This window comes from Dipodomys ordii, unplaced genomic scaffold, assembly GCF_000151885.1.
Source record: "Dipodomys ordii isolate 6190 unplaced genomic scaffold, Dord_2.0 Scaffold90, whole genome shotgun sequence".
In the NCBI taxonomy this organism is placed as follows: domain Eukaryota; kingdom Metazoa; phylum Chordata; class Mammalia; order Rodentia; family Heteromyidae; genus Dipodomys; species Dipodomys ordii.
Genome location: NW_012267306.1, coordinates 50,529 through 67,811, shown reverse-complemented (window position 1 = coordinate 67,811; position 17,283 = coordinate 50,529).

Genomic DNA, 17,283 nt, shown 5'->3' with positions numbered 1-17,283 from the left:
ATTGGCAAAGAGCAAAGACACCTGAGAAATACTGAACACATTTATTATCTTTAATGCCAAAAGACTTTTTTAATGCTATTCCACATAATATTACTGAAAAGGAAGTTCTAAAATTGGATCTTAGATAAGAAAAGTTGTAAATGTCATTCTGGGTCAGAACAACAATCTATCTGGATGAGTACTTTGCCTTTGACAGTGGCACCAGGGGAAATTTGGGAGAAAGAGCAGTTGGTACTTCTCACAAGCCAGATTCAGAACTCTTATTTAATAACCCGTTGTAAATCTTCATTGCCCATAGATGTAGCTAAACCCTCCCAGAGCCTCCTATCTCTTTTGAAATATGTTGGCATTACAGTACCTACAGGAGAGAACTGATGCTTAATTGTTAGTTCAGCTTCCTGGCCCTGAGGTAATGTAGCTTAAAATATGTTTCCTAGCCCCATGCCTGGATAGGCTAGGGATTCAGCAACCTTGTATCATCAGGGAGCACCAGGAACTCCAGCAAAGGGGTCATCGGCATCCCATAATTGCTGGTTTCTTTCTGTAGGTCAGTGAAATGATGGGCACATGACTTGTGGTCAGACACAACAGTTCCCCCATTGGCTAGCCCCTGGCCATTGGGAATGTGTCCTAAGTCATCAAAGATTGAGTTAACCTGCTCTTACAATTTACATTGGCATGTTTACCTCACTAGGTCGCAGAAGCACTGGAGGGACCAAGCAGAACATGTGTGAAAGTACTGAATAAAGTCCAGGAGGTTTGAATTGTCATCATTAGCTCCAAAATGTCCACTCACTTGCAGTCATCTTGTGATTTAACTTCTTATCACTGGTCCTCCAATTTAGGAAGAAGAGAGTCTAGACTTCAAATTTAATTAACACTACTCTTTAAATTGGTAAGTCTATCAATTTTGCAGTTTTTGCTGCAGTTTTTTTTTTTTTTGATTGGTCGTGGGGCTTGAACTCTGGGCTTGGGCACTGTCCCTACACTCTTCAGCTCAAGGCGAGCACTCTACCGCTTGAGCCACAGCGCCACTTCCAAGTCTATCAATTTTGAACTATCCTTCTTAATCAATAAAAATTTGAGCTTTTAGAACAAATCCTGATTATCTGTATTCAGATGCTATATAGGCACCAAGAAACTAGCTTCCTATGTGAAATAGGGTTATCTCTACAGTAAAAATAAAGACAAAAATAAATACATTGATCAGTCTGTACTTTAATGGATCATCTTGCACATGGGCCCACCTGATCCCTCCAGTGAAGAGATTTATGATGGGCTCCCATGATTGGATCCACCAATAAAATCCTGAAGTAAATCTAAAATGATATATGTCTGTGCAGTTTTGGAAAGAAGTCCCACAACTTTCTGCTGCTACTTCCACAAGGGTTGTGTGACCCCCAAAAGATGACAGAAACTACCACATAAGAAGTAGTTTTCACTTTCACTGAGCATGAGACTCTTCGGAACTATGACTATCATATCTTGGATATCTTATTCAGAATATGGTGTTTCTTCTAAGACCTACGTGAGAAAACCTAGATGACAAGTTAACAAGAGCCCAAATTAAAATAACCATTTGCCTTGAACTCTTCCACTTCCTAGTGATTAGCCTTGTGTCTTGTACCAAGTTTGATAAGGCATCTGATAACCCTGCCTTATAATCTGCAACATCAAAACACTCCCATCCCTAGAACCTACAATGAAGAACAATGAAAGAAAATCAAGGTCCATGAATAAGCGAACACTTATAAGTAACACATTATTTATTTATTTATTTATTTTTGTCAGTTGTAGGGCTTGAACTCTGCTCCTGGGCGCTATCTCTGAGCTCTTCAGCTCAAGGCAAGAGCCCTACCACTTGAGCCACAGCATACCACTTCCTGTTGTTTAATTTTTTCTTAAAGAGTGATGTGGTTTAACAAAAATAACAAAAGAGACTGTCGTTTCTGGCACAGTAAAAGTGTCCTTATGGCAACAACTGCTTCCAAGGGACTTCAAATTTCCTTATAGGCCCTAATCTTATCTGAAAAAGTATATTGTAGGTAAGTAGTTAAACAAAGGAGTTGTCATTTAACAAAGTAGTTTATGAATCCAATACATCTTGATCAATGTCACCCCTTTCAACAAGCTCAGGTATAAGAGTACTTGAGCCATAATTAACAATCCTACTGGAACCTAGAATGGTAATCTTAAAAGTACAATTTACCATAGTTTTTAAAAAAATCATTAGTATAACATGCATTTTATCACCACAGTGAGCATTGTTTCCTAGGACCCTTAGTGTTCCACCCCTCGGTGAACCATAAGTAGAAGAAAGCAAAACAACTTTTTCCAGTTAGAATCTATTAGTGAAAAACTGGATGGGAATACCTACTCACACTCCACTGAGTGGATGGACTTTTGTTAAAGGTGTCACTTCAAGTTTACTGCTCCCCCTGCTGGTAGGAGAGTAGAGCACACTACTCCTCTTCCTGACAAAGATGCACACCATCAGAGAAGGAACATTTAGTTAGGAAGAGAAAAACAGAAAAGTTTCCTTCCTACTTGCCCTAGACACATATCCTTTGGTCCATCCTCCAGAGTTGTCTACCTTCATTCACTGTCTCCTAGTTTATTTGTTTTCTCTGAAGTATCATTACGATCTCACCATGCAGCTGATCAATAGAAGTCACAAAACATAAACAGCCCCACAGAAAATGACCTTTTGGGTGAGTAGAGTTGTCTAAGATGCAGCAAGCATCCCTTGAGGGTTTAAGCCAATGGTACGTAGGCACACATCAGAGACTGGAACAGAGACAAGACAATGTCAGAGAGAACAAAGCCTTAGGACAGAGAGCTATCTGAATTTTAGTCCTGTCCATGATATGTGGATAATAATAACACTACTATTGGTGATGATTTGAAGATTACAGGCAGGAAAGCACAGCAGCTTGTAAGGCTGGTGGACATTAGGCCATTACTGTCATTATCCCCACAAAGCTGGATCCTCCCTAAAAGCCTTCAACTCTCATCACCAACAAGAGTAATCACCTGCCCACAGGTATCATCTTCTCAGGCAACAGTGTCTTAAAATGATAGCATATTTGCAATTCAATTACACTTCAATTTCACTCACCACTGAGAGAGTCCAGCAACCCCCCCCCAACCTTCACAACTTTGGTAAATCAGGACCTAATTTTTTTAAACACCTTGCTTTTATGAAGTATAAAAATCTTTGCAAGCTTTTTAAAATTTTTACCAAAAATGTAAACTAATAACCCTATCTTCACAGTAAAAAAAAAAAACAAAGGAAAATTGCTGACGAAAAGAACATGTTGCATCTAACTGGTCCAGGCCCCATACCATTAGGTGCAACCAATTTTGGAAGGAAATGTTCCTGTGTTTAGAAATAGCCTCTTTGCTTACTTTTCTTTCACACATATGGACCACAACTTAGCTATGTGGAATCTGTCAAACTTTAGACACTTAAATTTTTGTAATTTAATTTCCTAGAACTGTGGCACTGGAGATTCTAACTCAAGAGTTTTCAGCACAAGAAATGATCACAATTATTAAATTCATGTCCTATAAGAAATGTCTTGGCCTATGTGAATTTACTCAAGGGCTATAGACATCACTAAATCACCTATTATTGCCAGTGCTCTGAGTGTCTATATGAATAATATTATAAGTGGATCCACTTCAAAGACACATAGAAGCAGCTTTGATTATAGTTATTTCCAACATGGATTTTCTATCGCTGATTATAGATCTACATTTCCCATATAGTACTGAAGTCCATGATAATTTCTAAAAACTTTTATCAATGTAACCAAATTACGTCCATCTACTACTTTGTTCATCACTGTAAAATTTGTTCCTAATCAAGGGAACTTAAAATGAACCAAAAAGACCTCAGCATCTAGAAAGTTTCTCTTTTAACAGATGTCTCTGGATTATTCATAATGTATTACTTTCTGTTAGTTACTGTTCATGTGCTATTAAATATGATGAATTTGTGGTCAGTTTTAAAGACCACATTCTTTTTGTTTTCTTCTACTACAATATGACAATAAAGAGTCACCTGAACACTATAAATTACATGAGTCTTACTTGTTTTCTCTCAAACAGGGGAAAGCTATCTATCAAACAAAGTACAAAGTCCACTAAATCCTTTGAACCTTTGAAGAGAAAGACAAATTGATTCCAAAAATGGCTGGCTTTCCCACCAAATCACAAGGTAAACTGGGTATTCTGGAAGATTTATAGGGTCACCAGTCTTCCTTTTATTCTCATCTGTGAGGTACATGCCACTTGAGTCTACTTCTAATATATCCAATTAGGTAGACACATTGCATAAAAAATGTTCTGTCTTCATTCCAGGTAGGAAAAAAATACAGATGGTTTGACTTCTTTATACCACTATGCATCTCATGATTTAATTGGTTTGAAATACTGTCTTAAACTCCCTTGGCAACTGTAATTTGCAGCATATTAAAAAAGCCCAGAAACAACAACAACAAAAAGCCTCTCTTAACACTCCTTAATACTCACTGGAAGAGCTGAATACAGGTTCACATGTGTCTTTTTGCCAAAGAGACTATGTTCAATATTTTCCAAGGGATTTCAAGACCCCACCAAACTAGACTTGCATAGGGTGGAGCCAAGATATTCACAACTTTGGTGCATGACATGATTCTTGTGTACACTCCAAGTAGGAAAGCACTGGTGGACTGTTGTCATATTCTTGGATGAGTCTGTGTCACTCTCCCAAGATAGTTAGGACCCTAGCTCTCAAATCATGGGCTCTCTATGAAGCTTTAAAAAGAGAACATGTAATGGCTCATTGAACACGTGAGCAATTAATCTGAGAACAGTTGCAGTATTACAAATGTGATTACTTATTGCAAACCCAATTAATCAGTCAGGAGGAATGTTAATTACAAAGGAGTATGGAAATTAACTTGAGTGTGTGACGAAATGCCTAAATTCTGGCCTATTATATTATCTGTCTGATAGCATACTTTAAAAATACTTTCCCAGCATGTCTCATATCTGTGCATGCACACAGGTACTGCAGTAATATTAGTCTCCACATCAGGGTTGATGCAGCAGCCTTGGAAATACCACAATTAGGAAAGGCCCACACGTTTAAAGGTGGCTACCTCAGTGTTTCCAGTGGCATTACTGAAGGCCACACTAGAGACGTTAATTACCATCAAATATTGCAAGTTATATTTCACTGGGGAAATAATGGTCTTAAAGACATATGGTTACCTAATTCATATTTCACAGTAACAAAATTTGGACTAGATCTTTCTTTACTTGTAGCCTATCACTCAGGAACAAGATTGACAAGAAAAGTTGTAAAGTGCTATCTTCTACCTATCGCAGCTACTTCACCAAAACTCTTGAATCTCTAAATTGGCTAGGATCCCATCACAAAATGACTTCAAAAAAATAAAAATAATAATAACTAGGAAACAGCAAAGATGGCTAAGAAAATGTCATATGAAGTTAAACAGCGCTTAACTGATTTAAAATGAACTCATGTTGAGAACAATAGCTTTATGTCTAAGGAGCTATGGAATATTAATTGAAATGAATCAAGATATAGAAAACAATTGGAAAGATCTCCAAATTCTCAAGAAACCATTTCTCCTTCTGTGGAAAAAAAGCCAGAATTTACTTGGTCTGTGCATTTATGCCTCTTCCCTTCTGGGAATAACTGAAAAACTATATGACAAGCTTTAACCAAATGGGGCCACTCAATGGCTTTCCCCTGAGAAAGTAAAACTTGGAATGAGGCATGACAGAGAGGAGCAGCTGAATTAAGTTGGCAATAATGACCGTATAGATATGGCTAGGAGATAGATGACAGTTAAGGGCCTAGAACAATGCTAGTTTTTACTTGTTCTTTGAATGATGGGAAATTCCAATGTTCATCCACTAACTTAAAGTAGAGCAAGGTCATTTCTGTTAGGTAAAACAAAAATAATTTGAACAATGCAAATAGCCTAGTACAATGCATATGGCAAAAATGGAGCATTGCAAGAACATCTTAGAGTAAGGAGATACTCAAAGTAAGTAAGTAGATGTAAGAGGGAATTTTCTTAAGGGTTTTTTTAAGGTACCTAGAGATAGAGCATTATTTGGAGATAATTGTCCATGACTGTTTGGCATTTCTTCATTTCTTGCGAGCAGAGGGAGGCACTGAGGACATTGTTCTGGACTATCTGTTCAAGGATATTTGTATGATGATAGGAAACAACCTTGGAAGACAGGGAGAGTGTTTCCCTCAATAGCAGAGGGAAAGTTACTGCCTAGTATAAGAAAGAAAATAAAATGTCTCCCTGCAGGGCAAATGTCAGGCAGGTGTGCTCTCAACACTTATAAAAGATTTGCTTTTCTGAGGTTTGGTGTTACTCAAATGTGGCATGTCCACTTGGGTTGCTCTACATTGCCCCCACAGGACTTGGGGGTAAGGGAGCCTTTTCCTTTTCCTATTGTAATACAAATCTTTGTCTCTGTGACCCAGAAGTCACATGTCTTTTGCTAGCATTATTAAACTGTGGCAGGCTAATATCTTAGCTTTAAATAGAGAAAATTTCAAATCCTTCACTGTTCTCGATAAACATTTCAAAAAAGAATTCATATCAGGATGAAGCTGCATCCCCTCTATATGCCTGCCTTTCAAGTTGCCTAGCAACTGGCTGGTCACCATTGATCTGACAATTTGCTGTAATGAACGACCATGCTATGTAGAAAAGTGCGATTGAGCTGTGTGCTTCTTGAGATTGTCCGATTCATCTCTGAAGCCTGATGACTAATACAGACTTTTATATAGTCTATGACTCTATGGTGAACTATTGCTAAATGAAAGAACTACTAATAGAAACAATTCTACCAGAGTATTACAGAGTTATATTAACTAAGGTAGTATTGAATCCATAGCCAATCTTTCCTTAGTATCATTCTATTTCTTCAGGATCATTTCACTGTAAATACCAGAGATCCATTCAACAAAGCTCAAGTGACTGGGGCATACAGAAATAAAAGCAGGAAAGGTGGTATTTGCTGGAGCTGGAGCTGGGGCATGGCTGCATTGTAAGATTTCAGAGAGTGCCTCAATAGGAATTTTCCATTGTTTCATCACTTTTCTCTACATTGTCCACTGATGCTCTGTTTCACACACTTGTGGCAAGTTAGCCCTTTCAGTTTTGCTGTTAATTAACAATCCTCCCTCCCACACACACACATAGACACATCGTGAGAGATGTCTGGATCCAGTTCATAAATCCCTGGGCAATCTATTAATTGGTGACCTCAAATGCACATTTGTGCCACATGATTCTATCGTGTGGCATAAAATGTAGTTACCTAGGCATTGGAAGCCTTGGATTAGACAGTTGGTTTTGTTTGTTTGTTTAAAGGTGTGAGGACATAGAGGCCATTAGTAGCATCCCCCTTAAAAGCTATATCACAAAAGCCACAGTGTTGTGGATAAAAAGGAAAAACTACTGGCTGCTTACTGTACCTTCTCATACTCTTCCCATTGCTTCATTCCCTTGAAAAATATGTATCTTTCTTCTCAAGATCAGAGCATTTTGTCTTTACATAAAGACAAAATAAAAGAGCTCTTAGACAACTTTAAAAAAAAAGCTTATGCAGTTGTTACAAAGAACATGAATAACAAAAGACAAAAAGTTCTTGAGATGAAAGAGAAAGCTCAACTTCTTTTGTAAAGAAATTACCGAAGAAGTTGGATGTCAGAGTATATTCCTATACTCTTGTAATCCCAGCAGTAAAGAGGCTAAAATAGAAGGATTTTGAGGTGAAGGCGAATTTTGTCTACATGGAGATAGCCTATATCAAAAAACAAAAAATATAAAAACAAATAAGCACGCACACACACACAGAACAAACCACACAAATACATAAAATAAAATCTCCCTTTATTTCTGCCTATGTTCTTTTAAAAATAATGCTAATAGGGTTTAACAAAAAGATCACATTCATATACTGTTACTATATAAAATTTATATTTATCTTGAAATTGATATAAAATTCCTAGCAATTATTAGTTTTTGAGAGTGCACCAAAAACCTTAGGAATGTTTACAGCACTTTTATAATGATAACTGTTTTACCAGTTATTATTCCAAATCTAGGACTGTATCCTGAGAAATGAATCCCTCAACACTTCATTTTTGAAAGCCTTTTGAGCAAGGAGAATCTGTAGGAAGAATCTCATAAAGCAATGAGTATCTAGCCCTTTGTCCTTGGCTCAATTCAGAGCAATGCAAAGCTGCCTCCAGTGCAGCTGTCCAAGGCAGCCAAAGCTCTACAGGTCTAAAGAAAAAGCATGAGAAGCACAGAAGTCTTCTAACTTTGCAAATACCCTGGCTATTTGTAGTGCAAGGCCAACAGAAAGAACTAGAACCTTACAGCTCTCAAAAAGTCCCATACTCTGAACTGATTCACACAATTGTTAATCTAACCCTCTAAACAGGTATCAGAGCAGAGTCTAAGAAAAAAGAAAGAAGAGAGAGAGGGGAAAGCAAACAAGCAAGAAAGGAAAGAAAGAAAGAAAGAAAGAAAGAAAGAAAGAAAGAAAGAAAGAAAGAAAGAAAGAAAGAAAGAAGGAAAGAAGGAAAGAAAAGAAAAGAAAGAAAGAATGAAAGAAAGAAAAGAAAAGAAAGAAAGAAAGAAAAGAAAGAAAGAAAGAAAGAAAAGAAAGAAAGAAGCAAGGACTATCTAAGAAAATCCATGTTTTATTGCCTCTGCCACCACTGAAGGCAACCACAAATAATTGGATATTGTAAAGTCAGCTCTCCCTCCTTCCCATATCTTGTCAGCACGAATGTGGTACAATGGATTTAAAAGAGACATGGAAGTCACATATACACATGTGAAAATGTAAGCACTGACCCTCATATCACATCTCAGGCACAACAGTTGTCACAGCCTTATTCATAACAAAACATTGGAAATTTGCCAAATGCCTAATTGTAGTGGACTGGTTAAATTAGACTTGGGGCATCCATGTGATGTATCGCAGAACAGTTATTTTAAATGTTCTCAAAGCATACTTAGTTATGTGGAAAAAATTAATCATGGTGTACTAAAGTAAACAAATAGGTTATATGGAGTTACTTTTCATGCAGAAGTTCTGTCTTTTAGAGTCAATATTACCTTAGACAACCTTAGTCTGGAGACCAAATACTGTAATTTCAACAGTTCTTGTTCCTTTATGTGTCAAATGTCTATTTCTATGAATAAGCATTAAGAAGCAATTGGCTTGCATTTAGGCCATTTTATAAGAAAAAACATTTGTACTATCAGTATCATAGGCACTGTAGCAAAGATACACAGATAGCCAGTCCATACCCCTGCCTTCACTCCATTTCTCTCCCTGACCTCCACCACGTGCTTTTAAATTGTGTCCCATGCACAGAGTAAAACTGACCAGAATTAAAGCCGTACACTGACCCTATGTATAACTCATTATATACCATGTAAGTCGAAATTGGTTTAAAACATTTGGTTTGTGCACATATGCATAAAAATCCATTTTGCATATGAAAATATATGCAAAATGCTTAGAGCCATCATCACCAACTACCGCAGGGTAGTCTTTTTTCTTTCTGGATTTCTTTTTTTCAATGTTTTAAATAAATATAAAAATTTTAAATGGTATAACACATAGATATCTCTCAAATTAAATTTTATTGCACTACAAATGTTTCAGAACTAGATTTTGGTATGTGATCCCTCTATCAAAAAACAAAAAGCCCTTGATTACAAATTACTGCTATCCAGATAAGAACATGAGGACACATTTGTGATAAAGGTTGGTCCCATCACAGGAAGCTGCTAGCCCATCCTGGTAAGGAACAACTACTAGAGAATACTGAATAGGACAAGAAAATCCTTCTAATATGGAACTGGACATTCAAGTGTACTTGTCAAAGGGAAAACAAAAATTCTACCTAGATCAGGATTATAAAAATATGCATTTAAAGTCTCCAGAAAATTCCCGTAAAAGGTGCTTCACTGAGCTTCCACAAATTCCTACCCTGTAAGGTCTCCCTGGAATACTGTTACAATACTGATTACAGCAATACTTTGTGGCCTTCATTCATAAAAGATACATAAATGCATTCATGTAAGAAAGGAAACTTCTTTCTGCAACACATATATCATGCTACTAAGTCTGTTTTAATGATTGAAAAAAAATTAATGTCTCATACAAGAGGGATTTAAAAGACAGGTCAGTTAAAATACCTCTTGATTATGTAAAATTACCAGTGCCAGAACCATTGTGTCAGATGTGAAATGAGATTAAAATGTAAGAGTGAGACTTAAATTCTCAGCCTGAAACTGAATTAATAAACGGAGCAGTCACATGGTTCAAGGAGGATTGAAAGGTTCTGCTAAACCAGACTCTTTAGACCCATTAGCATCACAGCTACAAAGAAAGAATATCTTATCAGAAAGCAGTGTAGGCTGTGGAAAATTAATAGAGAGTGCTAGAGTCAGTGTTGGCATAGAATTACATGGAAGGGATTAGGAAGTGAGGGGAAGGTAATTAAGTAGAAAGAACAGCCGGAAAGAACCAAAAAGCAAAAGATCAGATGGTCCTTAAGTTGAGCCTCTCGCCATCTGTTGGCAATCATCAAAATTTATTTGATCTGACTGCATATTTACTTTGTAAAAGAAAAAGTAAATAGACCTCATTCTAATGAATGAGTAGGTGAGATACAAGGAGAATGCCCATTATACCACAGCTCATTAGTGTGACAAGTAAAATCATTCCCATTGCAACATAACAAATACAAGTAACACAATCTGTTTCCTTTTTGTCTGAATCCCTGACCTCAGCTTCATAAAGAGGTACTTATGTTTTCCCCGGCTTTTGTGACTGAGTTGGAGGGTTTTGTAGTTGTACTATCATTGTTTATTGTGTGTTTGTCCATCCAATTTGTTCTCCCAACATTTCTAGTGTCTGTTTGTATCCATTAGGAAAGTGGGTCATCCTTTCTTCTCCATACTAAATTCACCTGTTTTTCCTGTGTGCTTCACTTTGTAAATATTTGGGGACTGTGCCTCGTTTCTCACCTGTATTGCAATGTTTACTTCAAACTTCCAGTATTTTAGTCATTCTCTGCCTCTGTCCCCATCCCTCTCCATATTCAGCCTTCATCACACAGGGAAAACAGAAATCTGACCTTTCACTCCCTGTGGAAAGATTTCTGGCTCCACAGCGCTCACAGCATATAGTCAAAGGCATCTGCATAATGTGAAAAACCTTCACCATAGTCCCCTCTGCCTCCTCTACTTCTCCAGCTCTTCTCCCTTATCTCACAGTCTATACCCTCCAGCAACCCCAGAGTAATTTAGAAAGCAACGACTAATAAATAATTAAGCAATTTTTATTATAATCAACTCATGATATGCCTTAGGGGTGAGTATTTCCATTCATTCTTGGGCTCTGTGCTGTGCATTCATATTTAAAAATTAGCTGCGTGGGTTATCGATACCCAGCTTTGCAAGAAAGGGCAGGAAACACCAGAAACCAGCTGCCAGCATCACCGGGAGCATCTGTGCGGGGTCTCCGCACAGCTCAGCATGACATGTGGCCACACTGATGTACATTTAAACACATATTAGGATTACTCGCCAGTCAAGCTGTGTGCAGCTGCACAGAATAGCTGGGTATTGTCCTTTATTAAAAAATGATTGAGACAGTGTCATTCCTTGTCTAGTGTCATCTTTCACATACCTTTTAACATGCCGGATATTTGAAAGCTTTATCAGAAAAGGCTGACTGCCTTGAATCAAAGGGCTTTATTTAATTTAGTTCTGACATGGCTTGAGGAAAATAATTGATGCTCTTTTTAAAATTTTTGCAGTTATATTTGCATTGCAGATGGACTATTTAACAGTTCCTATAATCAATAAAATTCCTGCTGAAGCACAGAATATGTTAATGGCAATGTCTAACATTGGAGTAAATGTGTCCTTCTGAAAATACACAGCATGCTTGTTTGCTTGCTTAAGTTTATGAATCACAAGAAATTGCCAACTTGCAATGAAAAATAAACAACTGAATTTTTATACCAACTAGACAGTCCCTTGGACATGATATTCACTTACATACTTTGATAAGTAGAAATAATCTATACCACTCCCCTCCCATCCCACCTTTAAAAAGATTTGCAGATCTAGGAACTGGAGGAATGTATGGCTCAAGTAGTGGAGTACCAACCTTTAGTGAAAAAGACAAACAAGAAGATAAGGCCCTGAGTTCAAGCCCAGTAGTGGCACTAAATAAATAAGTAAATGACTAAATAAATAAATAAAATCAATTACTGAAATTAGAACCAGAAAAAAATGTGCAGGTCCAAATTTGCACAAACTTGTTTTGAACGTGTATCTCTCACTGTACTAAATGACAGCAAAGACAGATGTTTTATATATCTTGAGAATTCTACAAATGGGATAAAATGAATCCCAAACAGGTAAGAAGTAAACATGGCACTTTTTCAGTATTTGTTTTTCTTTTTAGAAATAAGTGAATTGTTTTCATATTTTCATCTTCACTTTAAATATAATTGGCACAAAATAACCTATACATTTAGTGCACTTTACACTTTATTGTTTTCAGATTTTAAAGATGTTAGAAAGCAATAAAGAAAACTATTTGCTATGTTTGTATTACTGAAGAAAACCTTAGAATATTCATTCTCTCTTTATTTTACTTATATATGTATCTTAGCAGTATTGGGATTTTGAACTCAGGGCCTTATTCTTGTTAGGCAGGTGCTCTAAGACCACACCTCCATCCCATTGTGCATTAATTTTATTTTTCAGATAAGGTCTCTCACTTTTACTATAGTGGGTCTCAGACATCAATCCTTCTACCTCCACCTCCCTGGCAGCTGGAACTGCAGGCAAGTGTCACCATACCCAACCACCTTATCAAATAGTGAGCCAACTACACACTACATTGCTCTTTTTCCTAATTTTTAACTAAAAATTTCATGACTATTTCTCCATCTCACTAAATATCTTCCTAAATATTATCTTTGGAGGGCTTTTGTTTGTTAACACTAGGGTTCAAACTTAGGGCTTTGTGCTTACTAAATGGATGCTCTATTACTTGAGCTGCACCTACAGCCCTTTTATGCTTTTTAGTTTACTTTCAATTAGGTCTCCCACTATTTCCTGGAAGCCAGATGGAGACTTCAATTTGCCTGCCTATTCTTCCCACAGAGCTGTAACTACAAGCCTACCTACTTTGTTGAGATTGGGTCTCATGGACTGTTTGCTAGTGCTGACTTCAAACTGTAGTTCTCTCAATTCCTCCCTCCCAATTTACTTAGGGTACAAGCATGAATTATAATACCCAGATCTCTAAAAATAATTTTAGTATATGTGTGTGTGTGTAAATATATATATATTTACCACACAATTTTGTTCATCTGTAGTAAAATAATTTAAAAAATAAATGATGAAGAAAATAAATTAGTGGTTATATATCGTAAGTGCCTATATAACCATTGATAACCATAATAATATGACCTCAGAAATGATTATTTAAAAATATGAAATATAACTGAATGTTAAGGAATAAATAGATGCATGTTTAGGGGATGAATAGGGAGGCTCACAAATGGAGTCAATGCTGTCTTATAGCCAATGTACATCATGTAAAAAATTAAACTACATAACTTGAGGGTAGGGACAGGAGGGGTAAAATGACAGGGAAGGATGGAAGGAGTGAAGTTGATCAAGATACATTGTACTTATAACCTGACTTGTGGAACTGTAACCTCTTTGTACAACTACTTAATTAATAATAAAGATTTTTTAAAGGTACATATATGCATTTACTTGCATTTTTATTAAATGATAGCCAAACTACATATCATGTTCCCTAATTTTAAGAAGTTTCTATGTGCTCGCGTGCTGGCCCACAAGTGCTCTTCCACATAAGCCACAACTCTACTCCCAGGCTGGCTTTGAACTGTGGTCCTCAGATCTCAGTCTCCTGAGATTACAGACATGAACCACTAGCACCTGGCTAAGAAATTTTAATAAACAGTTTGTGTATTTGTAACTTTTTATGAAAGTTTAAGAAAATATAAATGATTTAAAAGCAAATTATCACCAATAATGAATGATATCGATATTCACTGTTTAAATTTTTCAGAAATGCCCCTCTGACAAGGTATGAAAATTTAACATTATTATTTAGACCCTATTTTCTAATCTAAATTTGATATGAGCCTTTGCCATATAAAATAGCAAAGTGGCTTTCTAGTATGGAGTGTTTTGACAACATTAAGGAGAACAAAATATTTAGTCTTGGCCAATTTTCATATTGAAAAATATGCACTCTGATTAGTCATGAGGTTGTACATGTTCTTCAAATGTTCATGGACCCGGGGCTGGGAAGGTGGCTCAGTGGTAGAGTGCTCGCCTTGCATGCATGAAGCCCTGGGCTCGATTCCTCAGCACCACATAAGCAGAAAAAGCCGGAAGTGGTGCTGTGGCTCAAGTGGTAGAGCTTGAGCTGAAGAGGTGAGAGACTGCACCCAGGCCCAGAGTTCAGGCCCCACAATCCACACACACACACACACACACACACACACACACACACACACATACACAAGTTCATGGACCCTTTTAAAAGGTATCTTACTTATTTTGTCAGTTCTATAAGAATCAATTTTCCCCATTTTACCATGTATGTGTCATTTTCAAAGAAGTTTTCCTTTATATTTTTTTTCCTTGGCATTTGTACTTAACCTAAATATCCTTCCTATACGTAAATATGCTTGATTCTTTATTTTTCACATCTGGAATTTATTTGGAGTGCAATATGAGGTACCCATGCATCCTCGCATATGCGTTTGCAAGGGCATCTTTATCACATAATAAATCTTGGCTTACATATTTGAATTTCAGTTTGTGCTAGTGGAGTGATGAAAGCTGCAGCCCAGACCCCCAGCTTTTGTTCTTTTTGTATCAGTTTCCTTAAACATGGTACTGATGTAAGGAGATGTTTTTGTTGTTGTAGTTGTTGTTGTTTGTTGTTGTTGTTTTACACTCCATAAAGCACCATTATCAAAGACTTAATTTTAGCCTACAGGCACACATACAGCTATTTTCTCCACAGCAGATGTATATTTTTATTTTAAAGCAATACAATTTTTCTATAGCATGTGAACGCGTAACTTAGAGGGTAAAGAACCAACAAAATTTAATTCCATCTCCTTAAATCTTAGTACAAAACAGCATCTATGGATAACATTTGGCACATTAAATTCTGTGATTGTATTTTACCTTCTTCTGTGTGGACTCTCAGATGTTACCAAGGACCTTTAAATGACTTCACAGGGTTGGTTATTTTCATTCTTGTATTACAGCTTTTTATGGCCTCTGAATCAAGAAATTCTTTAGCATTCAAGTAGGAGTTGAATCCTCATTTCCTCATTTTTAAAGGACCTTAAGGTACAAATTCACACTTGCGAAAAAATAAAATAAAATAAATAAATAAAAGGTCTTTCCCAATTACTCATTAAAATGGCAATTCTCTATTTTCACCAGCGGGTGGCGACCTCAACATATACACAACATGGTATTTTAAACAGAGTGGTTTCATGCTCAAGAGAAAACTACTCAAAATGTCTGACAACTGTAACTCTAGTAGCTTTTGTTACTTAGTAGCTGTAATTAAGAAAGAAAAGATGAGAAAGGAAAGAAAAGAAAAAGGAAGGAAGAGAGGGAGGGAGGAAAAGAAAGATAGAAAAAGAAAGAAGGAAAGAAAAGAAAGAAAGAAAGAAGGAAGGAAAGAGAGAAAAAGAGAAAAGGGAGAGAAAAGAAAAAGGAAAGAAAGAGAGAAAGAAAGAAGGAAAGAAAGCGAAGAAAGACAAAGAATGAAAGGAAGGAAGGAGGAAGCAAGTGAGATAAAGAAAGAGAAAGAGAAAGGAAAGAAGGAAGGAAGGAGAAAAGAGAAGAAAAAAGAGAAGCTTGGAGAAATAATCAGAGATGAAGATATTTCAGGACTTGAAACAAAATTACCTTGGTGTTTAATGTGAGCTTGATGAGCATAAAAGCTACATGTTAAAAGACTATTTCTCATAGACCCCTAAGCAACCCAGTGTTTTATGTGTCTCAAAACAGAAGAGGAATTTAAATTCATATGGTTTACTGTAATTGTGTGAATTATAGCTGTTGCTTAAAAAAAAAAGTTGTAGGAGATATAATTTGACCAACAAACAGCAAATGTGCATTGTTACAAAAACAGCCAAAACAAAGAGGTAGAGCATGGTTTAGTTAATGGCACTGAGTGGATTAGAAGGTACACAAGGTCAGCAGCCTCCCTGTGAGGAAAAGCTGCAAACAGCATTCTGAAATAGCACTTATCTCTGATTTTAGAAACAAAAATGAGCGTACAATTAAAGTTATTGTTTTTGTAAGTGCACAATTTTATAGTCCCAAACACTGAATTATGCAAGAAGTTTGGGGTTGAATATACACTTATAGTTTTGAAATATATATATTTATATCCTTGATCGCCAAATCATATATATGCATGTATGTATATGAAAGACATTTAAAAGAAATTTGTACATAAACCATCACTTCTTGCATTGGTTATTTAAAATGAATTGAATGGCAAACTCGTTTGAGCAAGCTAAACCTCAAAGTGCAAGACAGTCTGAAAAAATAAAAATGAGCGGCAGGAACTTGACAGGATCTCTCAAGCCATCTGTACACTCCAGAGTCCAGGGCTTAGTGTTCACTCGCCTACCCAGGGCTCTCTGGGGCCTCTGGGTCTCTATAGTCTGTTAGTTCCAGTAGTTGATATTTCATTGATCTCGAATGCTAAGTCTAGGGTAGCAATACAGAAGTTAAGTTTTACTCAGGGTTCAGGAAGGCATAGAGCCCCTGGCGGAATGGTAGGCACTCCTTAAAGAAGTTTAGTTGATTGTTGCTTCCCATTTCCCCCCTCACCCCACCCCCGCCTCCCCTCCCGCCCCGCCACGCCCCCCCCCCGCCCCCCACCCCCCCCCCCACTAACTTCCCGTGCTGCCCGGAAGGAAGAGAGGAAACATTTATTATGGTGTCTGTGATCAAGTAGACAAGAATGCCTTCCTGAGTGATTCTTTTACCCCAGGCTATGCCCTCCACCCTCCCCCCTTCCCGCCCCCAAAGTTGTAAAGTTCGTTTCTCGACATAACATCTTGTATATCTCATTGTTACAATGGGTCCACGTGTATCTCTATTT